We start from the raw sequence: 23,161 nt of genomic DNA on the forward strand, positions 1-23,161 counted from the left end.
TAACACAATGATACACAACACACAACCAAGGCACACAAAGAATGTGAGGTCATTGTATTCTATCCTATCCTATCCTAGAATGGACACCACAGCCACTCGGCTGAAATGATCTGTGAACGAATTCAGAACCCTACCAACATTTTAAAAATTTACATTTTATTTATTTTGTATACACATTTTGTATACTCTTCTTTTCTTGGAATTCACTCAGTATACTCTTTTCTAGATTTATCCATTTCAGTTCAAATTTTATCACTCCATTGTTCTTTATATCTGCAGAGTATTCCATTGTGTGTATGGGCCATCCTTTTATCGTGCATTCATCTGCTAAGGGACATTTGAGGTTATCCTCAATGTCAATGCCTAAAGCTGCCATGAACATGGCGGAGAAGTATTTGTATAGTAGAATGCTGAATGTTTGTGGTACTGGAGAAGAAGTTGTATAGCTGGATCTTATTATGGATTGACTTTCAGTTTTTTGAGAATTCCCCACATGTATATTTAGAGTGGCTGAGCCATTTTGCAATCTTACTAATAGTAAAGGAGGATTCCCTTTTTCCCACATCCTAGCTAGTGTTTGTTATCAGTTGTTTTCATACCTTAGTGTTGCTAACTGGGGAAAGATAAAATACTAAGGTTGCTTTGATTTGCATTTCCATACTTGTTAAGGACAATGAGAATTTTAAAGTTATTTTTTATTTCTTCTTTTGAGAATATTTGGTTTATATATATAAAACAATTTCTTGGATGCATCATTTGCTGTTTTCAAAGTTCTTTAAATATATTGGCTATTAATCCTATTCTAAACACTTACTGAATTTTTTACTGTGTTTTTTTATACATAGGAACTATAGCAACATCACTTCTTTACTAGATTTCACCTCTCCAAAACCTTCTCAACTTTGTGACATATTCTTTAATAATTATCACACTACACACACACAAACACATACACACACAGAGAGAGAGAGAGAGAGAGAGAGAGAGAGAGAGAGAGAGAGAAAGACAGAAACAGAGAAAGGGAAAAATTTAGAAATATGTACATACATACATACATATATACATACATATATACATATAAACAACTTGCTATGATCCTTTTGTATCGCTTTATGTTCACATGTTTTAGAATGACCACTTGGAATTAATTAACATAACAGGGGCTTGCTGTTGGAGAAAGTTTTATTTTTCCTTAAAGTCACTGATTGCTTTTAACTCTTCATCTAACGATGGACCTTGTGATATTTCTTCTACCTGAATTGGGATCTCAACTGTCAATTTAATTATGCAGGTTGTGTTTAAAAAAGACATTGTGTGGATTTAATAGAGGCAGCTGTTTCATCACTTATACATGACACTGTGTCAGAGCTCTTATCCAGGCCCTTTTCTTCATGTCCCCTTTTCAGCAATGTCCCCTGAGCCTTATGGACTGTATGCTACATAGATCTTCTGAATATCGGTATGCAACAGTCTGCATGTTCTCTGCACTTTGACCAATTATGATTTTTGTGATGTTCTGTGATGTATTAATTGTAGCACTTTGTAGCTTGAAGATAACCAACAGCTATCTTAGTTAACTTGACTTGCTAATTGTAGGAAATTCCTGCCCACTCTGTTAACCTGTCACTTTCCTGTGACTGGTAAAACCATGGACCTTAGAGAAGAACTTACTACTACTGTGATGTTACTAAGTTAGTGTAATTCCAATAGCATTCTATATACAAGAGTAGCCCTTACCTCCCATATAAAACTGTTAAAAGAAGATAGATTTAGATTAACTTTAGAGGAATTTTTCGTCTAGTACAAATCAATAATTTTGTAAATACGTGGCTTCCCTCATGGCCTCAGTTTCTCTGACTATTGGCAGTGAAACCCTCTCTACAAGAAATGCAGAGGCAAATTGTAATAACAGTCGATATTGGTGGTTATATTGAGAATGTAAAATAAATACTTACTTATTCATCTATTCATTTGTTTAAATAGTCTTTTTTCTTTTTTTTAATATTTGTCTCTTTTATTTGGTTGGATTTTTTTTTATTAACTTGAGTATTTCTTATATACATTTCGAGTGTTATTCCCTTTCCCGGTTTCCGGGCAAACATCCCCCCCCCTCTCTCTCTCTCTCTCTCTCTCTCTCTCTCTCCCTCCCTCCCTCCCTCCCTCCCTCTCTTCCCTCTCCCTGTGTTTTTGTATTACCATGCAGAAGCTCTCAGCTACTTCTCCAATGTTTTTTTCTGCCTGTTGCCCCTCCCCCCATCTACACCTTAGTGATCATGGACTAAACTAACCCCTAAGATTGTAAATGCCAATAAATTCTTTTATTATATAAGTTGCTTTCGTTATGATGTCTCTTCATAGAAACAGAAAAGTAACTAAGACATATTGTAAATATCATTATGTATTTCAAAAGTTCTCTAAAGACATCAGATATGTTTTCTAATCCTCATGTCTACCAGTAGAATGCTGAAACCACAAATAAATTCCACCTTAATTCTTGTCATCCAAGAGGTTTAGACTTGAGAAAGGTACATGTGCTTAATCATGCTTTTGTTGTTGTTTTCTACATTCTAGGGAATAATAGTTGACATTCAGAGTACAACATATCTTTGGTAAAATCATATTTTCACCAAGATAATACTAAATATAATAGAAACTTAACTAGGTAAAACAAGACATGGAAAAGATAGAACACTGAGTATTCCCTTCTCTATATTGTTAGCTAGGGTATCACTATTTGAGTTACTATCTTGCATTGCTGGGAAAATACTCTATGACCAAGGCATAGTATAAAATAATTTAATTTGGCTTCCTGTTTCAGAAGATTAGTGTCTATGATGGCAAAAAAAAAGTTTGGAGGCAGGAACAACTGAGAACTTACTCGTTCTTTTTCTTTTTTCTTTTCTTTTCTTGGAAATTTTCTTTATTTACATTTCAAACATCATTCCCATTCCCAGTTCCCCTCCAGAAACCCCCCATCCCAGCCACCTACTTCCTGCCTCTGTGAGGGTGCTCTCCCACCTACCCACCCAGTCCCTCCTGCCTCCCAGCCCTGGCATTCATTCCCCTACACTGGGGCATCTAGGCTTCACTGGACCAAGGGCCTCTCCTCGCATTGATGCCTAACAAGGCCATCCTCAGCTACATATGTTGTTAGAGCCATGAGTCACTCCATGTGTACGCTTTGATTGGTAGTTTAGTCCCTGGGAGCTCTGGGGTATCTGCTTGGTTGATGTTTTTCTTCCTATTGGGGCTGCAAACACCCTCAGCTAACTCAATCCTGATCTCTCTCTCTCTCTCTCTCTCTCTCTCTCTCTCTCTCTCTCTGTGTGTGTGTGAGAGAGAGAGAGAGAGAGAGAGAGAGAGAGAGATTACTGAGAGTCCTTGAAACTTCAAAGCCTTCTCCTAATGACATATCTCCTCCAACAAGGCCACACCTCCTATTCCAAATAATTCCAAATAATTGGGATTCCCAATAACTTGTGTGCTGCCCTCTGCTCTGTCTGTCTAACTATGACTTCCCGAGCATAATCACTTCTTGTTAACTTACAACTAGGGAAAGATCGTCTGAAACTGCTGTGTAGTTGAGATATCTATCTGTATTCAAATATATAGATCTATTGACTCAATTCTCAAACAATCCACCATGAGCTTGTTCCCATACCAAAGGCTAGCTGTGCTCCTCCATTACTACTGCTGCTTATATGGCAAGTGAACCCTGCTCTTTTTAATTCTATAGAATCACTTAGTTATTCTTAATCTCTCCACCCTTGAGCAAACAGATGGAGCATTCACTCTCTTCCCATAGACTGACCTGGTTCTAACAGAAGACCCTCCTATATATCAACAGGTCTCTGCCTATTGGATTACTTCTACTTTCCACACTAGTATCTTATAGTCCTCCTACATACTTCAAGGAGCTGCCTGATCTTCCAGGACCTGCCTTCCCAGCCCCACAGGAGAACTCAACTACTTCACATTCTTTAGGCAACCCTTCTACTCTATGAGCTCAATTCATTAAGCAGCTGGGTACTAATGACTCGACTTCACCTCACTGATCTCCTGACCTCTTTGTTTTTATTCCAAGTGCTGGCCTACTTCTTGGTTTCTTCTGACTCTCCTGTACCCATTCTTGATCTCCTGTACTCATTATTTAGACTAGCAACCTTCTCCTCCAACTCCTTATATGGATAATAAGAGTGATGTTATGCAGGGTCTTGCTTCACAGCAGTTCCAGGTAGGCAATGTTACTCCCAACCATATAGGTTTCATTTTCAAAAACTCTTCCTCTAGTTTCAGGTTGACAAGAAACTATTCAAGCTAGGAAAGTGAGAGTTAGAAAGATATACTAGAATTCAGCACAAAAGAACAGCAGCATGTTAGCTCAGATTAATTTTTGTTTTGAGGATAGTAGCAAACTTTAAAGAAATTAAATAGCATTTGACTGTCTGTGTTGTGTGTGTGTGTGTGTGTGTGTGTGTGTGGTGTTTGTGTGGACCTGAGCAATTTCTGCTTTCTAGCATTTATCAAACATAATAATGCAACAGGATGACAAGAACTTTGGGTTTTAACATATTATGCATACCTTCTATATTTATAGTATGGATAGAAACTGGATCAAAATATGGCAATCAGAAAGGCCATGATAAGGAGATATTATGCGGCAAATATAAATACATATAGATACTCAAGAAACAGTTATGGTCAAATAAAACACCATGCATTGCATTCCATTCAAATTCTGTTCGATATCAACCTGAATCAATATCAACCTCATGGGCATTTGAGAAAAATAATGGATGTTCTATTCTGGTACACAAGTCACATATGATGCTGGTTAAACTTTACATCTACAGTCAAAAAAGAAATAGTCTTGCTCTGACCAGGCAAGCAGGTAGTCTGACTGCCGATCAGATCATCACCTCTCCCTCTGTTCCCCCAGATCCAATCTCCCAGTCTCAAAGGACCAGAAGATATTTTCAATAAAATCACAGAAAATTCTTTTAACCTAAAGAAGAGTGCCTAAACAGGAACAAAGAGCATACAGAACACTAAATACATGGGATATGAAAAGAAAGTGCCTTTGACACATAATAATCAAAATATTAAATATGCAGAACAAAAGAATAATACTAAAAGCTGTAAAGTTAAAAGTCCAAGTAATACATAAATGCAGTCTTATTAGAATCACTCCCAACTCTCAGTACAGACTCTAAAAACCAGAAGGATCCAGACAAATGTGCTGTAGAATCTAAGAAAACATAGATGCCAGCTGAGATTACTATACACAGAAAACTCTCAGTCACCCTGGATGGAGAAATTAAACAGTTCATGATAAAGCTAAGTTTAAGCAACAATTATCTATCAATCCATCTGTACTAATGATACTAGAAGGAAATTTCTAACCTAAGAGGTTAATTAAAACCATAAACACATTGAGAATAGCTGATTTCAGATCAGCAAAAATTGAAAAAAAGAGAAAAACTCACTCTCATACACACAAAATCACAGATACCACTGTGATCACCCCTACCAACAACAAAAAAACAAGAAAATAATAGGAATTAACAGTTATTTGTCTTCGGCATCTCTATCTACCAATGATTAGAATTCCTCAATAAAAAGATATAGACTAAAAGAATGGATGTGAAAATAAGATTCATCTGTCTGCTGCTTTCAAAAAACACACTTCAAAATCAAGGCTATATAACTGTACATTACTATTGGGGAATGTTTTGTGCACTGTGTATTCAGTTTCTGATTTCTGTACCCCAGAAATCTAGCTGGAATACTAACCTTGTGGCATTGTCATTTTAAGGAAGCATCATCTCTATCACTGTTGTGCAAAAAAATTGTCTTTCTTCATCTATAATTGGCTGGTTAATCAGGACCTATAGCTGGGCAGGAGAGTTAAGGTGGAGCTTCCCGTTCCAGAGAGAGGGTCCCAGGGGGAGAGAGAGGAGAGAAAGCAGCTTGCCCTGTGTAAGGTGACATGAACGAGTCACCATGAGGATATTGCTGGAGTATGGACAGCCAGGATGAGACCAACAGGACAGGTCCTGTGGCTAGGAAGTAGCCAGCCTAATCAGTTTACAATAGATGGACATCTGTCCAGCTATTGTGCAAGAAACTTATAATAAATATAGAATTGTCTCTATTTTATTGATGAGTGTCTGCCAAGCTATTGTGCAAGAAGCTTTTAATATAGAAAGGTCTCTATGCCATTTCTTGGGAAGAAGGGAGGCATAGAAAAGCAAATAATACATTTACACATAACTTTAGGGTATAGGGTAGAAAAGAATATTCTAAGCAAATGGACCCAAGAAGAAAGCTTATGTAGCCATTTCAATATTTACCAGAAAGGATTCAAATCAGAATAATTCAGAAGAGGTGGGGAAAGATGCTACATACTCATAAAAAATATTTCAATTCTTAACCTTATTACCATAAACACAAGAATACTCAAGTTTGTAAAGAAACATAATGAGAGTTTAAATTATATATTGACTGACAGTGGGACACTTCCATATTCTATTCTTACCAGTAGTCTTGTTATTCAGACAAAGCTAAACAGAGAAATGCTAGACCTAACAGATATTATGAAACAAAAAAAGCTAATAGACATATACAGAGCCTTTCACCTAAACACAAAATAATATTCATTCTTTTATTCACCCTATGGAACTTTATATAAAACTGCACACATACTTAGACACAAAGCAAGTATCAACACAAAAAAATTGAAATAACTCCCTTCATCATACCAGACCACCAAGGTATAAACAAACCTGGATATAAACAAATCAAACAACAGAACATTTGCAAACTCCTGAAAAGTAAATAAGTCTCCATGTCACTACTGCATGAAAAATGGGTCAACCAGTCTAGAGGTTCCTCAGAAAATGGGACATTCCACTACCTGAGGATCCAGCTATACCTCTCCTGGGCATATACCCAAAAGACGCTCCAACATACAACAAAGACACATGCTCCACTATGTTCATAGCAGCCTTATTTATAATAGCCAGAAGCTGGAAAGATCCTGGATGTCCTTCAACAGAGGGATGGATACAGAAAATGTGGTACATCTACACAATGGACTACTACTCAGCTATCAAAAACAATTACTTCATGAAATTCATAGGCAAATGGAATGAGCTAGAAAATATGATCCTGAGTGAAGTAACCCAATCGCAGAAAACACACACAGTATGCACTCACTGATAAGTGGATATTAACCCAAAAGCTTGAATTACCTAAGATGCAATCCATGGACCACATGAAGCTCAAAAAGAAGGATGACCAAAATGTGGATGCTTCACTCCTTCTTAAAATAGGGGAAAAAATCCATAGGAGGGGATATGGAGGCAAAGTTTGGAGCAGAGACTGAAGGAATAGCCATTCAGAACCTGCCCCTCATGTGACCCATATATATACAGTCACCAAACTAGATAAGAATGATGAAGCTAAGAAGTACATGCTGACCGGAACCAGACATAGATCTCTCCTGAGAGATGTAGGCAGAGGCGAATGCTAGCAGCAAAACACTGAACTGAGAATGTGACCCCCACTGGAGGAATTAGAGAAAGGATTGAAAGAGCTGAAGGGGCTTCCAACCCCATAAGAACAACAATGCCAACCAACCAGAGCTTCCAGGGACTAGACCACTACTGAAAGACTATACATGGACTGATCCATGGCTCCAACTGCATATGTAGCAGAGGATCGCCTTGCTGGGCGGTGGAAGGAGAAGCCCTTGGTCCTGCCAAGGTTGGACCCCCAGTGTAAAGGATTGTTGGGGGTAGGTGGTGAGGGGATGGATGGGAGGGGAACACCCTTACAGAAGAAGAGGAGTGGAAGGGGATAGGGGGCTTATGGACAGAAAACCGGGAAAGGGAATAACATTTGGAATGTAAATAAAGAAATATCAAATAAAAATTTTTTAAAAAAAATAATAAAAAGAAAGAAAAGAAAAACAGGTCAAGATAGAAACAAAGAAAAAAGTTAAAAACTTTCTAAAATTGAATATAAATGAACATATGACATACCCAAACTTATGGGACACCATGAAAGCAGTTCTAAGAGGGAAGGTTAAAGCATTAAATGCGCGCGTGCGTGTGTGTGTGTGTGTGTGTGTGTGTGTGTGTGTGTGTCTGTGTGTGTGTGTGTATTGGATAAATCTCATACTATAAACTTAAAAGAACAGTAAAAATATTGTAGAAGAGAAAGATATCAAAAGATTGCAAAAGATAATAAAACTCAGGATTGAAATCAATAATATAACAAGGAGAACAATATTAAAATATCAATGAAGCAAAGAGTTTACTCTTTGAGAAAATTAGTAATATTGATAAATCCTCACACAAATTTACTAAATGTCATAGAAAGAACATCTAAAATATCAAAATCAGAATTGAAAGGGGGCATAATAAAAGATAGCAGAGAAATACTTTTGTGTTTGGAAGCATTTGTCAATCCCTAAAGACTACCAAAGAACCAATGCCACCATATTAGAGTGCCTTTACACAAGCTCAACACTGGGCCCTACCACCATCTGGCAGGATGCAGTCCTGAGACTTTATAGAGGCAAGAAGTGGGTACCTGGCTTAGCACACATCTGATTGGGGGAATTGGAGAGGCGCGTTATGGCCTTTAACATTTTTTGCTGGTGCTAGGAGCCAAACCATATACTTAACTTCTGTTTTCCTCTTGATTGGTGGTTGTTAAGAAGTAAAGTGTCAGAGGGAGGCTTATGACATGGAGGTGTAAATTTGTTAGGGAGTCATCTGGAAAATGGTGCTAGAAGCCAGTTTGTTCTTAACTTGCATTCAACCTTAGGTCAGGCTCCATAAGATGGAGTCTAAACCCAAAAGGTTTGCTCCCAATACCGTCATAAAGACATGCCTTAAAAACCTGTACAAAATTAAACTGGGAAATCTACAAAATACTGATAATTTTTTCAACTGGTAGCACTTACCAAAGTAATCTGAAGATCAGATAAACACTTTACTCAGATCTATAACCTCTAGTGAAGTAAAAGCTTTCATTAAAAATCTACCCCCCCAAAAGCCCAAGAGTTTTAGTAGAAAAGGGTCCATAAAAGAATTAATGCCAATAAATCCTCAAATGACTTCACAAAATAGAGACAGAATAATATTGTCCCATTCATCAGTTACCCTGTACATAAATGACATAAAGATAAAACAAAGATAAAATTTCAGGCCAGTTTTCTCTGTGAACATAGATGCAAAAATACTCAATCAAATACTTTCAAACCAATCTAAGACAAAAGACAGGATCTTCAGTAAATGGTGCTTATCTAACTGGCATCGGTGTGTATAAGAATGAAAATAGATCCTTTTTTATTACCTTGCAAAAAGTTCAAGTCCAAGTGAGGGAAGAACCTAAACATGAAATCAGATACCCTGAATCTAATAGAAGAGAAAATGGGAAGAGCCTAGAACTCATTGGTACGGGGGGAAATATCCTGAAGATATCTCTAATGATTTGGACTCTAAGATAAACAATTCATAAATGTTACCTCATGAAACTGAAAAGCTACTGGTGCAAAGCACACCATCAATAGGACAAATCGACAACCTACAGATTGGGAAAAAAATCATCACTAGTCCTACATCTGATAGAGGGCTAATCCAAAATATATAAAGAACTCAAAAAATTAACCTCCAAAACAAACAAACAAAGAAACAAAAGCTAAACAGAGCTTACAATGGAGTACAAAGCTAAACAGAGAATTTACAACAGAAGAATCTCTAATGGCAGAGAAGTACTTAAAGAGATGTTCAAAGTCTTTAATGATAAGAGAAATGGAAATCAAAATGACCTTAACATTCCACTTTACATCAACCAGAAAGGCTAAAACCAAAAACTCAAGTGACAATGCATGCTGACAAAGATGTGGAGAAAGAGGAACACTCCTCCATTGCTGATGGGACTGTAAACTGGTACAACCACTCTGGAAATCATTCTGGTGAGTCCTCAGAAAACTTGAAATAGTTCTCCCGAAAGACCGAGCTATACCACTCTTCGGCATATACCCAAAAGATGTCCCATCATACCATAAGGGCACCTGCTCCATTATGTTTATAGCAGGCCTATTTGTAATAGCCAGAAACTAGAAACAACCAGATGTTCCTCAACCAATGAATGCATTCAGAAAATTGTAGTTCAGTTACACAATGGAATATTACCCAGCTATTAAGAACAAGGACATCATGAATTTTGCAGGCAAATGAACAGAACTATAAAATTTCATCCTGAGTGCACTAACTCAAACCCAGAAGCACATGTGTGGTATGTACTCACTGATAAATGAATTTTAGTCAAAAATACATAATACCTAGGATCAACCCACAGACCTTAAGAAGTTGAACAAGCTGGAAGGTTCAAGTGAGGATGCTTCAATTCCACTTAGAAGGGAGAACAAAACAATCACAGGAGGCAGAGGTGGAGAAGGATTTGGGTGGAAGAGAAGGAGGAAAAGGGGAATGGAATGGAATCAGATATGGGGTGACAGAAGAGAAACCATAAGGGCCAATAAAAGGAATGGAAATAAGCAGTCTTGTAATGTGGGAAGTGGGGGGACTCTCTAGAAAATGCCAGAGACCTGGTAGGCGAGAGACTCTCAGGATTCAATGGGAGTGCTCTTAGACAAAGTGCACAATAATGGAGAGATGGAATTCAAAGAGTCCAACTCCAGTTGACAGACATGTAGAAATGAGAACAAGAAAAACACAATATTAGGTGATGGAGAAAGACTGATTTGAGTTAACAGACATGACTTAGAAAAGAGGATATAAGCTAATTGTTTACCTCAATCTAACTCTTTCAATTTATTTTATTTTATATTTTTTGGTAGTAAATAAGTGCATAACATACATTTGATAGTGAAATGTTAGATCCAGTTTAAAGCTACAGTGCCTCCACACCAAGAGGCTCTTCTAGGTGAATTGAAGTCTACTGTGACAGATAGATGATGTCCCATTAATTTGGTATACTTCATATCTTTTTATTTATTAGGCTTTTTATAATAAATTTACACTATTTTAAGAGCTCTTATTTCTAAATAAATACATACTAACAAACAGCATTTCGTATTTATTATTACCCATACAGTATTATTTAAATTTCTCCTCTTATATACCAGAATGTGTTTGTCTTCTAGTCTGTAATATAAATACTTTCTCCAACTATATGGGAGAATGAACATGGGCATAAACTGTCCATAACAATGACAACAGGTTACTTCAGGAACTGGCATTGCAGAGAACAACACCCAAACTCATTTAGCATGTAGAGGAAGGCTTGGTGCTACATATAATGTTTATTCCTATGTTCTAGTGTCTTCAATATATGAAGCTACTCTGAAGGCTACCAAATGAGAAACAACAAATACCAACCCAACTGGAAAACCTTTGGTCTGTACTTGATGTCTTGCCTGCAAAATATGCTAGGACAAGTGTGACATAAAATTTGTGGGAGTACCTAACCAACATCTGATTTGACTTGAGGCTTACTCCACAAGAAGCAACCCACTACTGACACTCCTTGGGTTACCAGGAACCAGAGACTACATAGCACAGAGACCTAAGGTAAGACTAAATGCAAATAATCTTTTAAAAATAGGGATAAAAAAGATAGCATTTTCAGCAAATGCTGCTGGTTCAACTGGAGATCAGCATGTAGAAGAATGCAAATCGATCCATTTTTATCACCCCATACAAAGCTTAAGTCCAAGTGGATCAAGGACCTCCACATCAAACCAGAATATACTCAAACTAATAGAAGAAAAACTAGGGAAGCATCTGGAACACATGGGCACTGGGAAAATTTTCCAGAACAAGACACCAATGGCTTATGCTCTAAGATCAAGAATCGACAAATGGGATCTCATAAAACTGTATAGCTTCTGTAAGGCAAAGGACAGTGTGGTTAGGACAAAACGGCAACCAACTGATTGGAAAAGATCTTTACCAATCCTACATCTGACAGAGGGCTAATATCCAAAATATACAAAGAACTCATGAAGTTAGACTCCAGAGAGCCAAATAACCCTATTAAAAAATGGGGTACAGAGCTAAACAAAACATTCTCAGCTAAGGAATATCATCGAATGGCTGAGAAGCACCTAAAGAAATGTTCAACATGCTTTGTCATCAGAGAAATGCAAATCAAAACACCCCTGAGATTCCACCTCACACCAGTCAGAATGGCTCATATAAAAAACTCAGGTGACAGCAGATGCTTGCAAGGATGAGGAGAAAGAAGAACACTCCTCTATTGTTGGTAGGATTACAAACTGGTACAAATACTCTGGAAATTAGTCTGGAGGTTCTTCAGGGAAATGTACATTGCAGTACCTGAGGACACAGCTATACCTCTCCTGGGCATATACCCAAATGATGCTCCAACATACAACAAAGAAATATGTTCAGAGCAGCCTTATTTTTAATAGCCAGAAGCTTGAAATCAACCAGAGGCCCTTTAGCAGAGGAATGAAACAGAAAATGTGGTACATCTACACAGTGGAGTACTACTCGGCAGTCAAAAACAATGACTTCATGAAATTCATAGGCAAATGAAATGAACTAGAAAATATCCTGAGTGAGGTAACCCAATCACAGAAAAACATACATTGTATGCACTCATTTATAATTGGACATTAGCCTAAAAGCTCGAATTACCCAAGATGCAATCCATGAAGCTCAAGAGGAAGGATGACCAAAATGTGGATGCTTCCACTCCTTCTTAAAAGGGGAAACAAGAATATTCATAGGAGGGGAAATGGAGGCAATGTTTGGATCAGAGAATGAAGGAATGGCCATTCAGAACACATGTAGCCCGTGTGTGTGTGTGTGTGTGTGTGTGTGTGTGTGTGTGTGTGTGTGTACACACACACACACACACACACACATATATATATATATATATATATATATATATATATATATATATATATATATACACAGCCACCAAAACTAGATAAGAATGATGAATCTAACATGTGCATGCTGACAGGAACCAGACATAGATCTCTCCTGAGAGACACAACCAGAACATGTCAAATGCACAGTCAAATGCTACCAACAAAACACTGAACTGAGAATGTGACCCCCGTTGGAAGAATTAGAGAAAGCTGAAGGGGCTTGCGACCCCATAAGAACAACAATGTCAACCAACCAGAGCTTCCAGGGACTAAACCACTAACCAAAGAGTAAACATGGACTGACCCAGGGCTCCAACTTCCTATGTAGCAGAAAATAGCCTTGTTGGGCACCAGTGCCAAGGTTGGATCCCCCAGTGCAGCATAATGTCAGAGGGGGGTAGTGGTAAGGTGGGGTGAATTGGGGGGGGGAACACCTTTACGGGTGAGGTGGAGTGTGTAGGGGGCTTATGGACATGAAACTGGGAAAGGGAACAACATTTGAAATGTAAATAAAGAAATATATCCAATAAAAACGGTAAAAAATAAAAATAGCAGGACTAATAAACTTTTTCAAATGTCTTTTTTGTGTGAATTGATATATTCTTAAATATTTTCTTCTTCTGATTATTATTGCTGCAGTTCATTTTAAAATATTGGAATCTGGAATAAATAAAACACGTGACAGTATTATATTATTCTTTTTATAAAAAGTATTGATATTTGTTATTGTCATAGATCAGTCAGAGCCTTATTGAGCCTGTGCTAGATACACTTCATCCTACAGCAAATGGGAACAAATACAAAAGTCCACAGAGAGAGAGAGAGAGGGGGGGGGGAGGGAGGGAGGGAGGGCGGGCTTGGGATACAAATATAATTTAGTTGGGTCTAGCAAATCCCTCCCCGCAGAACTCAGGGAGTCTAACAGAAGTGGAGACAAAAGAATATAAGAACCAGAGAGAATAGAGAACACCAAGACCAAGGAAACTAGACCTTTAAACCACAGTAAGAACAACACATATGACCTCACTGAGACCAATGCTACATGCATGGGTTCTGCATCGGTCTGCACCAGATCCTCAGCATATATGTATGTTCCAGTTTAGTAATATATATATATGTATATATATATATACATATATATATATATATATATATATTCCTGCATTGTTCTAAAGTATATTTTAATTTAAACTATGATCCACTCATTCCCAGATGACTCAAAAGAAGAAATGAATGACTTGATGGGTCTTTCCATCGTGGACAGATCTCTCACAGGTGAGACTTTGTTAATTGCTTCACTGGCCACCCTCAAAAGCACTTATTTACAGCAAGGAGTTTTACATAAAAATGTTATGTTGAGATAATTTAATTTATAGCTGTCTTGTGACTCCCTTATTGAATGAATATTGTCAATTTCTATCAACTTCTTATCTGTTAGTAATTTATCATAAAATCATTATTGAATTGAAGGAAAAATGTGAATAAAGAGACATTAGAATATAATGTATTTTACATTATGAGATTTTACTCTTCTCCTGGGAAATGTTTGTTAAGAAATGCAGAGATAAAGGAGTAAAAGAAAAAAATAGAAACTAGTATTTAATCTCTGATGTAAAAGAAATAAATCTCTTCTGTAAGCCATAGAAATACGCACATGCTTTTATGTGTTCACTGTTTCTGCTCAACAATAAAAAAATCAGATTTTGAGTCTTACAAGCCATTATATCACACAATTCTAAAATATATGATGAGCTAAAATAAGGTAAAATACCATTAAAAATCAATAAGAGCGTATACATTTCAAAATATTTAAATGGCTATAGTTTTTCCACATACCTTATTGTACTACTTATATCATATTTTCAAAATGGAATTCATATTAGACAATCTGTATGTGTAGAAATGTGTGTATGTATATTCACAGATGTGTTATGTGTGAATGCTTGTATATGTGTGTACTGTATGTGAGTGTGTTTCTGTGTAGGTTTCTATGTGTGATAAATACACACGTATAGGTGTATTGTATGTGTAGGCATGTGTTGGTTGATGTAAGTTATGAGGATTATAATTTCAGTTGAGTCAAAGGATTGGAACTGATAATATAAAATATTTCAAAAAGATATATTTCAGGAGTATAAATAATCTTAACTTAGTGATTTTTGCTCTGCCACACATCAATATTCATAGCACATCATATTCTAGTAGGATTCTATTATGTTCTATTCTTAACCATAAATGGGTATTTAAATAATACAGGAGCAGTGACCATTTAATAAACACTTTATTCTAATGTAATCCTCAGGGTCTCTGAAACAGAGAACACAATACTTCTCTCATCCTCCACCGATGAATTATTTCTTCAAGTTCACACAATGTTTGACTGATGTGGAACTTATTTTCAGAGACATAAATTTGCACAGTGTGTCTGTCTATAGCTAAATAAAGCAAGGCTAATGTGTGGATGCAAAAACACTGAGAAACTTTCATCTGAATCTCTAAGTGAAACAAAATATGCTCAAAATGTTGCTTTAAGATTATTTGCTTTTAGACTGCCCAAGGATGCTTAGAAGAAAATAGATAGTTTATTTCTTTGTTAATCATTAATTCAGGGCCCTCAAAGTTATTTTGTATTAAATTGTGGCCAAATCTAAAATTATTCTCTCCTAAGAGATTCAAATGTTTGTTCTCAAAGAGAAAGATAATTTCAAATATTTATGACCTTTTATAGAAAGTAAAGCAAGCTTATTGTACACAATTTTGTTAAACTGTCTAAAATGGTTAGCTTTGGGTAAACTCAATATAATCTAGAATAATCTTTAAAAGGAAAGACTGAGGTTCAAAAATAATTCCATCTGAATGACCTATAAGCAAGTGTGCAGAACATTTTAAATCAACAATTGATGCGATACGGTTAAGCCAACTGTAGGTAGTTCCAGTCTTGGACTGGTGTTCTTGGGATATTAAAGAAGGCGAGATAAGTAAGCCATGGCATCAAACAAGTTAGCAGCACTCTTCCATGGCCTCTGCTTCAGTTTCTGCCTTCAGACTCCTGCCTTGAGTACTTGCCCTGTCTTCTCGTCCTCATAAACTATAAACTGCAAGCAGAAATAATCCCTTCACTCCCCAAATTCATTTGGTCCTGGTTTTTTAATCATCAATAGCAATAGAAGGCTAAGATGTTCCTCATGTCGTTTCAAGAAAAATTATTCCCCATAGCATGGGCATTTGAATGCTTGATCACCTTGGTGGTGATGTTTGCAGGAGCTTAGGAGCTACAGCCTTGCTATAGGAGGATGTTCTGGAGGCAGCTTTGAACGTTGAAGGCCTCCCCATGTATCCACTTTGCCCTTTCTCTTTCAGGCTTGCAATTCAAGCTGTGATCCTGCAGCACCAGTTCCAGTGACCCAGGCCAGCTATACAGTACTCCTATTTCTCACCATAACAGATTTCTTAGCTTCCTGGAACTGTAAGACCAAATGATATTTTTATCCTTTAAGTTGCATTGGTTTTATCACAGCAGTAGAAATGTACCCAATATAGCCCATAAATATATTTGCTCTCAGATGTTTGTTGTGTTATTTATAGTATTGCCTTTATCACTACGTTAATGCATGTTACAATAAAGCATATGCGATCTCAGAAAGAAAAACATCATATGTTCTCTCTATAGGTGGGATCTTGAAGTAATACATGTAATGTGCACACACAAATCTATGTGTGACTACAATATAACATACATGGTTGTTCATTTTATGTATTTAGGTGCGATTTCTTTCATAGTGAACGTTTACTCTAACTTGGGTGAATATCAATAATATACTGTAAGAACTGTTCATTTACTGTTAATAAATGTTAACTGAATGCTTATTCAACCCAAGTCCAATGGGTCAAATGGTGTTTGATGTCTGGTTAGTGGTCCAGTGTCTGAGAGATCTTGGGCATTCAGGTTAATTGACCCTGCTGGTCCTCCTACATGATCACCCTCTTCCTCAGCTTATTTTAAGAGCTTTTATGTCTAAGTACATCTGTATTAAATACCTCTACAATAATATTTTAATTTCTCCACTTATAACCAGAACGTGTTTCTTTTCCAGCCTGGTAAGATAACTTCTCTCTTCAACTGTACAGGAGAATGAGCATGTGCCTAAACTGGCCCTCATAATGTGATTACAGGAGCTCAGTTTTCTTCATCCATGACTCAAACATGTTGCTGTGTATGTACACTTCACATGGAAACTACAATGCTCAGGAAAACATGGCACCAGTGTAAACCTAGAAAGTAGTCCCTTTGCTATGCCTTATGTCCTGTGCCTTGCTTTCTAAGTGTAGTTCTCTTTTAATTTCCTACAAAGTCCAATCTTTATAAGGATAGAAAACCACCGAGTCTTATTACAGCCCTGCTGCCCTAGAGTTAACCTACCCTCCACAAGAAATTTGCTATTAATCACCTACTATCCTCATCAACGAACAAGTGACAAAAAGTACAAGCAAAGTAATCTTTTGTTTATTTTTATTTTGTTTCTTAATCTGCAAATTAGTATACAGACACCATGAGTACCAAATGAATAAGACTCAATACAGTCTGATAACACATATTACCTTCCCTACAGAAGCTAAATCAGAGATAATTCTCAAAAGATATGAGAAGTAGAAAACAAACTAGATGCTAAGAGAATGATTTTTTTGATGTGTTCTTGGATTCAGTTTGTGACAATTTTATTGAGTATTTTTGTATCAATATTCATGAGGGAAATTGGTCTGAAGTTCGCTTTCTTTGTAGGGTTTTTGTGTGGTTTAGGTATAAGCATAATTGTGGTAGTGTTACTTTTGTTTCTATTTCGTAGAATAGTTTGAAGGGTATTGGTATTAGGTCTTCTTTGAAGGTCTCATAGAATTTGGCACTAAACACATCGGGTCCTGGACTATGTTTGGTTGGGAGACATTTAATGAATTCTTGTATTTCTTTAGGGATTATTGTACTGTTTGAATGGTTTATCTCACCCTGATTTAACATTGGTACCTGATATCTGTCTAGAATATTGTCCATCTCATCAAGATTTTCATTTTTGTTGAGTATAGGCGTTTGTAGTAGGATCTGATAATTTTTTTAATTTCCTGAGTTTCTGTTGTTATGTCTCACATTGTTAATTTGGATATTGTCTCTGTGCTCTCTGGTTAGTCTAGCTAAGGGTTTATATATCTTGCTGATTTTCTCAAAGCTCCTGATTTTTTTTATTCTTTACATATTTGATAGGAGAATGCCAGGTTGTTGAGGATGGAGTGGGTGGGTAGGAATGGGAACATGGGAACATCCTCATAGAAGGAGGGGGAGGGGGAGGGAGTATAGGAGATGGGGGGAAAGGGGAGAACATTTGAAATGAAAATACATAAAATGTCCAAGAAAAAGAAAATTAAAAAAGAAATACCCTACCTAAAAACATTTTAAAAAATAGAACAAAAATAAAATTTTCCTTCATAAATATATTTTAAAAAGATGCTAAAAGAAACATGCATACTCTATACTAAAGACTTTTAAACCACATTAGTCTATAATAAAATAAACAAAATCACACAAAATTAATATTAATTAAATACTCAAGATATTTGGTCTTAAAGATTGAAAGCTGGTGGAAGTCCTCAATCTTAAGTTATTGTGTATATTTTCAATAACTATTAGTTATAGGTAAAAGATCAAGCAGAAAAAATAAATAACTTATGGAACATTTGGTTAATATAGACAAAGAGAATGCAACGCTAAGAAAACCTCCAATTCAGAGAACACAGAAATGAAGTACATATTGGATTGGTTTACTATATCAATGGTACTATCAATGAAAACTGCATCAAGAAAGACTTCTTGGACTAAAATTTGGGGAGAAAAGTAAAATGAAAACCAAGTATAAAATCTAAGACTATGATGCTTGCATATGAATACTATTACCATATTAGAAAAAAACAACCAAAATAAGATTATTTGAATGTTAACAGCTAACAACTTCACATGACATCAAACCAGAAATACAGAAAGATGTGAAAATGAATAGCTTGAATACTGTCGAAACTATACCCAGGCCCTTGCTGTTTAATCCGCTAAAGTGATATATGAAAAAATTAAGAGAAAAAGTATACCTAGTGAACATTAACAAAAATCAATCACCAGTGTATAAAACACAGTGGACACTAAGCAAAAATGAATGAACTTTTGACTAAATGATCCAGAATAATATTCATTCCATGGGCAATTGTGGGTTTTTTTTCATTTTGTTTTTGTTTTATTTATTTGTTTTTATTGTTTGGGTTTTTTGCTTTGATTTCTTGTTTTTATTTTTATATTTGTTTTTCAATACAGGATTTCTCTGTGTAGCCCTGTCTACACTGGAACTCATGATGTAGACCAGGCTGGACTTGAACTCATAGATCTACCTGCCTCTGCCTCCCAAGTGCTTGGATTAAAGGTGTACACCAGGGCTGGAGAGATGGCTCAGCGGTTAAGAGCACCCGACTGCTCTTCCAGAGGTCCTGAGTTCAATTTCCAGCAACCACATGGTGGCTCACAACCATCTGTAAAGATATCTGATGCCCTCTTCTGGTGTATCTGAAGACAGCTACAGTGTACTTATATATAATAAATAAATAAATCTTTTTAAAAAAATAAAGGTGTGCACCATAATGCCTGGCAAATGTGGGATTTCTTAAAGTAAAACCTGATTCTGAGCTCTCAATAGCTCATGTAATAGAGTTATAAAGTAAGTTCTTATCAAGCGACTTACTTTAACTATAGAAATATAAATAACAGCACTGATAAGGTTGTTGTGATTTTAAACTTTAAAATAACCTGTATTTTTTGTTTCAAACTATTATCACCACTGCTTCAGGCACTCCCACTGTCCATGGTTCATACGCACTTTTAGAGTCAGAACTCTGGTTCCTCTCTATCAGTATCCAACTGAAGGGATTCCCACTCTGAGATTAACACAATGTAATTATTGTGAGCATTTCCACACATTCATCATCCTCCAACATAACAAGGTGTGTATATAGATATGCATGTGACTGTGACTGTATGTACACATACAGATACATAGACACACCCCACACACACAAACACATAAACATCCAATTTTTGGTGACAACACTTTATAACAGTGTCCTGCCTGTCATGGACCCCACTTTCTTGAATCCTGTCTACATTTATCTGATGCCCTTCCTTATTCAACTTAGAACACCAGCATCTGTTTCCTTGTCTTTCATATCCTTATAGATTTCCTCTTTGTGCATCAAATTATTGCATAAAATTTGGGCAAGACTTAACCAAAGAGTGCCAATAACTTACTCCTTTAATTAGAAACATAAAACCTATTTTATAATAACACATTTGAAACAAATGTGGCTCACACAGTACTTGAAACATTGTCCATTTTTATTTAGGTATCTTGAAATTCTTTTTCAGCCCTGAGAACAAAAGAAATTAACACAATCAGGTTTCCCATTACATCCATATTCATCTGGCTAGCAGAGGCATATGCTCAGAGAATTTCAAAGCTGATAAGATTGAAAGGGTTATTGACTCTAAACCCCTTATTTCACACATGAAGAAACAAAGCCTCAGATAAGTTAAAGGCCTTCTCAAGTTCAAAAAGAAGTTTACTCTAAAAACTTCCTCCTGGTGAAATCCCTCTTCGATCAATTCATTCACTTTTTTATTTCATTTACTGAATATCACTACACAAGCCAGTCAAATACACTGTAGGCATTTATTATTATTCAAATTATGAAGATGAGTCAAATCAAGGTTCAGCATTAACATAAGATAGTATAAGGCTTGGTACATTTATAAAATATGACACCATTAAGATGCACAGAAATTGATTTTCAGAGTATATTATTCCTAAAAAAGCTAAATACCGGATATTCAGAATTTCAATATTCCCATATTTGGGTTCTTTTACTGATTTCAAATAGAACAAAAAAGTTCATACTTCAGTTATGTGCAAGAAATACTAAAATATATTAATAATTCAGCAATTCAATAACATCTGGAATAACTGGTAAATCATGATGAGTATTATAATAAAATGATTTGAATGGCAAGACTACAGTGACGTCTCACATCTTATCTTCAGAGAACAGCCCCAAATGTTCAAACTTTGGCAAGTTCTGGACTTTATAAATGCTGTGCTATTTCTTCTTTTCTGTCTTTCATTATAACTACCTATATAGCCACATCGACATTTCCATATATATATATATATTTATATATATCACTATCTAATTATATATGTATATAAAAATTTTGATTTACATGTGTGTTTCTGTATGAGTAAACACTACACGTGTTTGTGTACCCCTAAAAAGTAGAAGAGAAGATATTAATTTTCCTGGATCTAGAGTGATAGACAGTGGCAAACTGTCCCATGTAGGTTCTGGGAAATAACTTGTGTCCTCTAGAACAACAGTAAGGATTCTTAACCACTGAGCTATCCCTGTGCTCCACAAACTTCATTTCTACAAAGAAGCTTGCATGACTACTTACAAATTCCTACATATAAGAGACAAGCTACCATTACTGATATTAAATAAAATCCTATTACAATAAAGATAATTTCTACTACAATAAATGTAATTTAGAATTATCAATCAATTATTTCAGAAAATTTTCTTTATTTTTTTTACAGAAATCACAGAAATCAAACCAACCAGAAGAAGCTGGTCAGCTGTAGGTGGCTGTCATTTTTAAGAGAGATGAGGAATGTCATGGGAATAATAAATCAATCTGTAAAGCAGTAATGAAGAAGTAATTATGTATGTAATCAGTGAAACAACCCATCTTTAGAAAGTCTTTTTAGAGAGATATGAAATGGCAACTTCCCAGTCAACTGTCACTAAGGAGAATATCTCTAATTCTTCAACGCTTGATCAATTGTTCTAAAAACTAATTCTCTATAAGCCTTCATAACTAAACTCTTGATTCTGAAATGAATAAGCGACCTTCATAATATTTACAATACAAATAAGTAAAATGATTACTATACAATATTGAAAGACATTTGTTTTCAACTTAAGGGATAGTTAATTTGTTAGATGATAGCTACAGTATTTTAGATTAAATGTAGAAATTATGCTAATAGATGGAGAAATTCTTGAAAATCAGCAAGTAAAAAAAATAGTAATAATGATTTTAGCTATTTTGTATATTTATATAGTATGAGTTAAGTGCTAAATTAAATAACAAGTATTTTGGAAGACTTTGCTTATTGTATAGGGACTTTTAAATAGATTAAGAAACTGGTTTTACATGCTATAATCCACACACCCACAGAAGCGAAGTAACAGGTGGGAGGCAGGGGACACATGAATTTCATTGTGAAAGGAAAATAGACTAGACATCCTGGGTGGGCAGCAGGAGAGGTCTGTTTGGGGGAGGTAGGAAGGCAACAGGAAGTACTAGGTGGTGGGAGAGTGGAGGGAGATAGTACTGGGAAAGACAAATAAAATCAGGGGCATCTCTAGGAGGAGCTAAAAGTCTAGTGCAATGAAAACTCTCAGGAATCTATGAAAGTAACTGAGTTCATACAGAGCCTGAACTGCCTTTCTCCTGTAACCAGGCAAGACTTCCAGTGGAATGACTGGGAAACCACCACAGCCATAAAACCTGTGGCCTACAATTTGTATTGCGTTCAAGATGTCCTGGAGTAAAGGTGGCATAGAAATTGTGGAAGAAGCCAACCACTGGTCAGTTTGAATGGAAGAGAGGGAGCTCACCCACTGATACTGCCTGTGGTACCAGGAACAAGGGCTGGATAGTTCAATGATTCCTAAAGATATTCTCCTATACTCATAGACTGATGCTTGACTCAGTTGACATCAGCGAGGGTTCTTCCAGCAATGGATGGAAACAGATGCAGAAGTCCACAGAGGAACATAAGGCAGAGCTTGAGGAATCATGCAGAAGAAGGGGAGGAAGGATTGTAGGAGCCAGAGGAGCCAAGCACACCACAGGAAAACACATAGAATCAACCTGGGCTCATAAAGGCTCACCACGATGGGAAAAGGAAGCTGCGGTGATCAATATTCTCACAAAGCATTTCAGAGGACTTTGATAAAACTTGATAGTCACCCTCTTTTTTTTCCTGCCTTATTCTATATAAAAATAATAAAAGACATTTTAATATTCTTTATTAGTTCCAAATCCTCTGTAACTTCTGTGATATAATCTCA

The sequence above is a fragment of the Rattus norvegicus genome, chromosome 2, assembly GCF_036323735.1.
Source record: "Rattus norvegicus strain BN/NHsdMcwi chromosome 2, GRCr8, whole genome shotgun sequence".
Taxonomy (NCBI): Eukaryota; Metazoa; Chordata; class Mammalia; order Rodentia; family Muridae; genus Rattus; species Rattus norvegicus.